Genomic DNA, 9016 nt, shown 5'->3' on the forward strand with positions numbered 1-9016 from the left:
TTAGGTAAGCAGAAGGAGGTGCAAGCAGTGTGGGACTGCCTTTTGTGTTCTTTAGTTCAGTGATTAGCATGCTCACTTGCGATGGAGTGAGACCCAGGTTCAAATTCCTTTTTGCCCAATTCAAAACAGGGATTTAAACTGAGGTCTCCCCTCCTCAGAAAGTGCCCTAAATGTGAGGTTATAGAGCAGTGGCAATGCACCAGGAGTGCACAGGGGTGCACGTGCACCCTCTGACAGCCAGTGTTTCCAGGCGAGGGGGGAGGCAAGAATGCTGGTGCCCCCCCTGAGTGCACAAACTGGGGAGTGGGGGTGCCAGGAGAAGCTTTCCCCTTGCATCCGATTGCGCTCACCTGGACGTGCCAATGGTGTGCTGCTGCCAGTTGCGGGTTAGCGGGATTGGCCGCGGGGAGACCCCCCCCCCCCCCGCCCCAGTTGCTGACTGTCGGTGCACCCCCCCAGGCTCAGGAGGCACCAGTTGCCCATTTATAGAGCAGTCTAATGGAACAGCTGTAACAGAACTGATTGAGATGGATGTGTTCCAGAACACATAAAAGGTTGGAGACCTCAGTTCAAATTCCAGCTCTGAATCAGGCAGGGAGAATATTTGAACCTGGGTTATATCCCAGGAAACTATCCTCACCATGAAGCTTATAGAGTATAAACAGCAGTGGATCCAGGAATGGAGTGTGTTCCCACAACTTTAGCTGTGCTGTGCAGGTGCAGTAAGCTCTGATCTGACTGATTGGTCAGTGCAGGCACCAGCCAGAGCTCCCCATAAGCAGTGAGCTTTGAGCTCACCAAGTGATTGGGACAAGGGGTAGTCAGAAACCCTGCTTTTGCACAGCTCTGGAGCCCAGGGGGTAAATGTTGCTACTGTTTGCCTTTCCTCTCCCTCCCTCTCCCTCCCTGCAGAATTCAATAGCGGAGGAAAGGAGGAGATACGCAGTTTGCACTCAACATTTGCCTTGTGTATAGATTTATTCATACCAGCTATGTGTTCTTTTATTATCATGATGCACCCCTGTAACAACTTCCATGACCAAAATCAGCTAGCAGGTTCTTCAAGGTATTTAAAATGATTTTTTTTTTTTTCTGGTGCCCCTTTATGTCCATCCCTATTGCCAAGGTAATAGGATATCTGTAGCATAATTGGTGGTGTCACACAAGTACCTCAATTGTCAGCATGGGAAAACTATGATTTAATCTAACAACCAGTTCCTCTGCACCTCTGTTTCATAGCAGCTGACAAAGGAAGGTGTTGCCTACAAAGTTCACATCTCTCTGAACTGTAGTCTCTAAGGTGCCAGCCCTGCCTTCTTCCAGACTTCAGACTAACATGGCTAACTACCTCTCTGCATGTCTGTGACCAAACAGGAGTCTTCTCCTCAGAGCTGGCTTTAGGGGTCAGTGACTTGGATGACTGCCCAGAGCGCTGTGGTCAGGGGGCATCTCACACACACACACACACACACACACACACACACACACACACACACACACACACACACACACACACGAGCAGCCTGAGCTCACAGCAGTGCTATCCCCACCCCAGGCAGGAAGGGCGGTGCCTAACCCAACTTGTCTCATCCTCCAGTTGCTGATCAAAAAGAGCAAGAGTGGGCAGTGTGGACAGCAACAGCAGTCCCTGCCTAGCCACCTGCCTGACACCCCATGCTGCTCTGCCTCCCCACCAGACTGCGCCCTAAGCCCCTGCCTGCCTGCCTCTGTCTGCAGCAGCACTGTTGACTTGGGGAGAGGGGAGTGCTGTGCAAGGGAGGATGGGGGGAGTGCCAGGAGAGGAGGGAGAGCACTAAAATACAAGTTTTACAAGTTTATGATATCTTCCCTAAGGTCAGATCCGCTTCTCCTCTGCTTGAATCTGCGTATACTTGTTATAGTATGACCTAGTTCAAAACTGCCATAAGTATGTGAGAAACTTCCTTTCTGTTTCAAGTAGACTTTGCAAGCATATTTCCTTGCAAATGGGCTGTCTGTTCCAATTAGATTTTATTGAATATGCCAGAGATTCTCAACCAAGGTGCCATGAGATCCTTTTAAGGGTGCCCCAGAGTGCTACACAATAATATTAGGTATGCAAACCTGTACACATGATTCGTGAGAGAAACCCAGAAATTTCAGAGGAATCCAGAGTGTCAGAAACATTTGGACTTGTGATTTTTCTCAGGTCTTTGCAACAGGAAAACATGAATGAAAACAAAGAGCTAGCATTTTCTGAGGAGTGCCCAGAATCTAATGGTGGGTGCTTTGAGTCTAAAAAGGTTGAGAACCACTGGAACTATTATGAACTTCAAAGGGGTAAAATCCATGTTACCACCATACTTTATTTTCTCTTCATTCCCAGCTCATCCCATCCTTTGAAGGTAGAAATAATCTAAAATCTACTAGTATGTATACAGAAGATTCTGGTGTCTTCTGAAAGATTCCTTAGACCAGTGGTTCCCAAACTTTTTTTGCTGTGACCTGCTGCTGGGAGTGGAGTGCGGTGGCAGCGGCCCGGGGGCAGGGGAGCTCCTGGCACATGGTGCAGCTTGTCCTTTGTGTGCAGTGCTGCTGGCATTGCCCCCGTGACCCTCATTTAGGTTGCAACCCGAGGCTGGGAACTGCTGCCTTAGACCATGGGCTTCTTTGGCAAATTGTTCCTGACAAAAAGGTCCATTTGATACTAAGAGCATAGATTAACTACATGTTTACAATGATTATCAGCATCAACATGATGGAAAAATAATGGACGAGTGACACAAACTCCTAAACCTCATTTAGTGGAGAATTAAGGGTAAAACTCTGTAGGTGTTTGTACGTGTCACATTTTTTGCCCTTTTTTGCTTTCCAACAGCGTGACTGTTTGAACTGGATACTTTAAAAGTCTTTCTGGTGCGTTAAAGTAAAACTCCTCGGACATAGTTTATTTTTGCTCACCACAAATTAAAGCATCGTGTCCATGGATTCCTTACATGCAAACACAAAGGGACTCAAAGACATGTAATGAGCCCCTTTGTCCACCAGATGGCTCAGTGACTTTTTTGTAGTTCACACATTTGTCTACCAGATTCTGCTTTGAATTGCAGCTGCCCTGTTTCGATAAATGGGTGTAACGTGTTTCCCCGAACACCAGGTGTAGCATGGCAGATGTAGTGGTCCATCCAGCCCAACATGCATCAGTGTTCATTCTCCTGCACAGACACCAGCAGACAAACACCCCACCGCTCATGCCCTGGCCATGCTTAATTTGTTCTATAGCCTATACGTGCAAACACTGACACAACACTCTAAAATAAACTATTTTACATTTTATAAACCTATTTAATTTAATGAGAATTAAACCCGTGATGTGTACAGGCACCCTATTGGTGCAAATTATACCAGTTTAGATGGCATGTTCATTTTTATTTCAGGGTATCCATTTGCTAAAGGCAGACAGGCTATTACCTGCTCCTCAGCTACCTAGTAGAGAGGTACCATAATAGCTGTCTATGCATGAGCTACTCTGGGCCAGATGCACATCTGCCCATTCTTGATCTTGGTGTAATTTACACTGGCATACAAAACTGATATAAATTACATTGGGAGTATTTGGGAGTAAGGTTATCAGTAGACAGAATGCCATGCTGAAAGAAAAGCATTGTGGGACTGATATGGAATGACTGGATCTTGCAGATGCAGGTGAAGCAGCTGTGGTTCCTGTTCCCCTTGGTTTCATAATGAATCGGGGTTCAGACAGAATTTGCCCCCCCAAAATGTGCACCTAATAGGATTTTTTTGTGAGAATTGACTGATCTGTGGGGAGGAAGGGCCTGATTCTACTCTTGAGGTCAGTTTGACTTAGTCATTTCCTAGTTACACTAGCTTAACAAAGCATAGGAAATGGCCAGAAGTATTTTACAGCTGTCACACGTATTAAATCAATGGTTGTGACCATCTCACCTCTCTCCACTACGTTTGTATTCATGAAGAGATGTCTAAAGAGCAACTCCTGTTTCATAGGTACATTTTATTGTATGCCACAATTGGTACAATAAGTACTGCTGAATAAATAGCAGCAATAATGAAGTCAAACAAAAAAGAGGGGGAAATAGGCATAGGTAAATGCAGAATTTTTTCTTTGCAAGGTCCTATTAATCTGATTTTTCTGTCAGATAAGATATTTTTGTACAAAGAAATTCATTCAAGCATATTTTCCCATTGTTTAAAAGGAGTCAGAGGAGGAAAGCTAACAGCAGGTTATTGGAAATATGCAATTAATGGTGATTTTGAAAACGGCATCTAATAATTTTATCAACAACATAATAACCAAATTGAAGCAGTTTATATAACTTGGGTGTATCTTTTCACTAATCTCAAATGTTTCATGTGGAACAAATACTACAATTTCAGTTTAGTCTTGAAAATGGGAAGTAAATAGTTCTGATAAAAAAAAAAGAAGTATCATAATGGAGAGGGAATGTTGGAGGTTTATGAAAAGTTTTTCATGATGTATTGGCAACCTGCAATGAAAAGGGAAAATTCTGTCACATACAGAAATATGCAGTGACTGCTCTTGGATTGGGCTGTTGGATTTATTTTGCATGTAAATAAACATAAAACAAGTTTTATTCTTCATATTTTTGCTGAGATCTCTGGCTACTTCTTGGCTTACATGCCAGAGTGCGGCACTCTGGGATATTGCTGATGCATTAAAATTTCTATGGGACTTAATTTGTCCAAAACGTCCTGGGGAAGTTTTGTATTTTCTTTTCTGTAGATGGTGTATTTTTCAATGTTTAAAAAATATATTGAGATGTTACCATGCGGAACTGTGGAACTCATTGCCACAGGAACTCATTGAATTCACAAACACAGTGGGCGTGTCTACACAAGACGCTATGTTGGCATAGTGACGAGCTACAGTGACGTAGCTTGTTGCTACAGTGACAGAGTTGGCAGGCACTAAGCTACTGCACAGTAGGGTCAGAAACTTCCCGTGCGCTGCCAGGACTGTGCAGTACTAGCAAATACCAAATGACTGCGCTGTACCAACTGCACACTGGGGCACACGTGTAGACATGCCCAGTAAGATGCAAAAAAAAATGTGCTATTTAAATGGGTAGTTAGCTTATCTAAAGTTGTTAGAATTGAAAACAATCATCTTGGAAGGGACATTAAATCCCAGGCTTTAGGGTTTAAGACAAACTGTTAGAAATGATAAGGCTTATACAGAAGGCTTCAATTGCCTACTGCTGGGTTCTTATATATTCCTCTGAAGCATCTGGTGCTTGCTGCTATGAGTGTGGCATAGACATACCCACAGACTTCCAGGCTAATGACCTCCTGAAAGTGAGTTGGGCTTTGAGCAGTTTGTTGTAGTGTGGCTAGGCGGCAGGCAGCCCCTGCATTTTAGCATCCTCATGCCCCAGCCAGCCCCTGTCACTGTCTACACGTGTGTATCAGCAGTTACTTTGCCATAGGATAGTACTGTCTCTGACAATACTATCTTATGGCACAGTTAATTAATTTACTGCACCCAAATACTGGTACATGTGTAGACAGTGACACTTTACTGCAGAACTAATTAATCTCCTCTGTAGTAAAGCACAGGTGCAGATGCACCTTATGAGAGCCTAGTCACTGCAGAACAGAGGGATGTTAGTGACATCGACAAGGGAGATGTGGCTTTCAAAGTAAGAACAAAGCTTGGCCAACTCAAGATTCCCAAGTGCGAAAAGAAGAGTTAAAAATATACATGAATTTTCTCCTTTTTTCATAATTCCTTTTGTTACTTTAGTTGGGCTCTTGAGTTGCCCAGGTTTGGTTCTTATCCTGAAGGTGAAAGCATTTTTATCCATCTCTAAGCAGGATGGAGAATGCTGCCATTCTACTCAGTTCCAGAATCTCTTATTTTCTCAGTAACTGTTGATCTCAGTCATCAGATAAGAACCTCTCAAAAATGCTGTAGCTGTACTCAAGCTTTCCCCCTCCCTCCCTCAGATTTCTGTAAACTAAAGCAGTGAAAATAAAGTTCTGCTTTGAGAATCAACTTTCCTCTTTCTCTTTTGTCTTCCATGCTCCATCTCTGTGATGATTTTTTGAAAATAAATGGCATTTATAGAACAGTTAGCAAGTTGGCCCACTGGTTACATGAAGAGAGTTTCCTGCTGGCATGTTGAAGGGACAGCTACCGCAGTTTCTGCTGTAAATCCCTTGATTAATTCATAGACCAGCTCTCCTAATTTAAATGGGATAAATAAACTCTCCACTCTCATTAAGTCTCTTTGGAGGGTTTTTTTAATAATCCTTTTTATTCTTCTTATTTTATTTATTTTATGAGGTGTTCCCTCCCCTCCCCCTTTCCCCTAAGTCAGGTCATTTTGCTTGGTGAGGAGGGAGCAGGGAGCAAATGTTAACGTTTCAAGATTCCATCTACAGTGTTTAAGACTCTCTTGGCTCCATAGGGTGCGTCTACACATGTAGGCATGTGCACTTACAACAGCTCAAATAGCAGCGGCACAAATTTGTGCTGGAGATTTGTGCCTCAGCACATGTGTCTGAACATGCACTTTGGTGTGGGGCAAATTGTGCCACTTGGGGCTAATGGACCCTTCCCAGCTCCTCCTGGATCTTCAGCCAGCACCTATGCTGGCCCTAGCAGTATAAAAAACTGCCCTGGAGAGCAGCTCACGTCTACTTGCCCTCAGAGGGTGCGTCCAGATGGGTGCGCACGTGCCTGTTGCGGTGTCTCAAACATGCTCTGAGACACTGCAGAAGACATGATGCAGACAAAAAAATGATCAGGTATAAAATTAAACAAAACCTGTAGAGAAAAATTGGGACGGGGCATGGTCCAGGAACATGCCCTGAGGCAACTGGAGGTGGGGTCCTCCAGAGAGATGCTCCAAAGCATCTCTATGGTGTTCCCGCTGCCCCCAGCATGCTGCCTCAGCATGCTGAGGCAAACAGACATGCAGCAAGGCTGTGATGTGACCGGGACCCAGGTGCCGTCCCTGGTAAGTAGGGATGTGGAGGGGCTGTGGGTTGGGGGGACTGTGGGTGTGGGGGGGTTGTGTAGGAGTGGGCTGATCTGGAGGTGTGGGTCCCCCACAGGGTGCACAGCACCCCCTTCCTCCCACCCCCCGTGCAGCAACACCAGCCGTGGGGCGTTCAGGGCCCTCTCCCCATGGCATGTCATGGCTCTGGCCACTTGACACCCGGCACCGCCTGTGCAGCATGTCACAGGTCTGGCTTGGCCCGGCGCCATGTATCTTAGGGCAGCTCGGGGCTGCTCAGGCTGCTACCTGGGGCCCTGGCACTGCTCACAGGGGCTGTGCATCAGGCTGGGCCAGCACCAAGTGGCACAGGTGGCACTGTGTCTCAGGTAGTCAGGGGCATGCTGTGCCATGGGGGGTCTTTGCCAGCAGCAGGCCCTGAGTGCCTGATGGCTGCTGTAGGGGGGCTCTGTGCCATGCAGTGGGGCAGGCAGGGGATCCACCCCTCCCAAGCAGTTTCCCCCTCCCCCACATAGTCCCTCCCACCCACACAGTGCACTCCCACACAATCCCACCCTCACAGCCCTCCCCCCACCTCCCTGTCCCTACTTACTGGGGACAGCGCCTGGGTCTGGGTCACTGCTGCAGTCTGCTTATTTTCAGTGGGGGCGGGTTTATACTGGGTTTCCTGGTATCAAATATAGAGTCCACGCTGCAAATACGGAGCATGGGAGCACATTTTTCGTTCCCAGCGTGTTCTTGTGGCATCTCAACTGCAAACTGCTCAAACCCGTAGTATGAATGGCACAAGCCACCCCCTGAAGTTAAGTGCCATTCCATTTTTGCTTCATTTCACAAGGATTTTATATTCGTGCAATCTCTCAAGTATTTTAGAGAAAACTACCACCTCTTTTCATGTGCAGACTACAAGTAGTTATTAATTTCATGTGGTAAATGGTTTGTTCATGTATATATGAATGTGCTTGTTGATAACCTGACATAAAGCCACATTGGGGGTTTATTTTACTATATTTATCTGTTCATTTTGAGCATTTCCCAAGAAACACCCTGCGGCAGGTACATGCCTGGAGAAGCCACTGATGGGCGGTGTATGTGCCCTGTTCACTTGGTCATGATGCACCTTCCTCCCATGAAGCACCTGCCATGACATGTTTCTATAAGATGAATGGTTATTTATGGGCAGGTGGTACCTGTGGTCACTTGGTGATCTTAGGACAGTTGACTCTGCATTGGTCTTGTGTGACACTCCTCCTCTGCTACATCCCACTCCTTTCCACTCAGGTGTTGCTGTTGGACATCAATGGTAAGTCTGGTCTCCACTTGGTTCTTCTTGTAGGTGCTATGTGTGGCTGGCACTGGGTGTGTGGCTGGAACTTGCTCAGGATGGTGCCTGTGCCTTCGCTTCAGAGGATAACAGCAGAAACAGGTAACCAAACTTAAATGGGTTCACCAAAGGCAGGTCCTGCCAGACCAACCTGATTGCCTTTTATGACCAAGTAACTAAATCCTTGGATGATGGTGTCACTGTGGACATAGTCTTTCTAGACTTTAAGAAGGCCTTTGACACTGTCTCTCACCCCATCTTCATCAATAAATTAAGTGACTGCGGCATTGATGCCTGCACAGTTGGATGGGTAAAAAATTGACTGATGGGGCGCACCCAGAGAGTAGTGGTGGACGGGTTGTACTCAACCTGGTGAGATATGAGCAGTGGGGTACCCCAGGGCTCGGTCCCTGGGCCTGCACTGTTTAACATCTTCATCAGCGACTTGGATGAGGGGGTAGAAAGAACGCTCTCCAAGTTTGCTGATGACACTAAGATGTGGGGCGAGGTGGACACACTTGAAGGGAGAGAGAGGGTGCAACAAGATTTAGACAGACTACAAAAGTTGGCAGATGAGAATAGGATGGGGTTCAACGTAAACAAATGCAGGGTGCTGCACCTTGGGAGAAGGAATCCACAGCATACATACAGGCTGGGGAGTTCCCTTCTTGAAAGCACAGAGGCGGAAAGG

Source organism: Alligator sinensis, unplaced genomic scaffold (genome assembly GCF_000455745.1).
Source record: "Alligator sinensis unplaced genomic scaffold, ASM45574v1 scaffold663_1, whole genome shotgun sequence".
NCBI classification, from domain to species: Eukaryota; Metazoa; Chordata; order Crocodylia; family Alligatoridae; genus Alligator; species Alligator sinensis.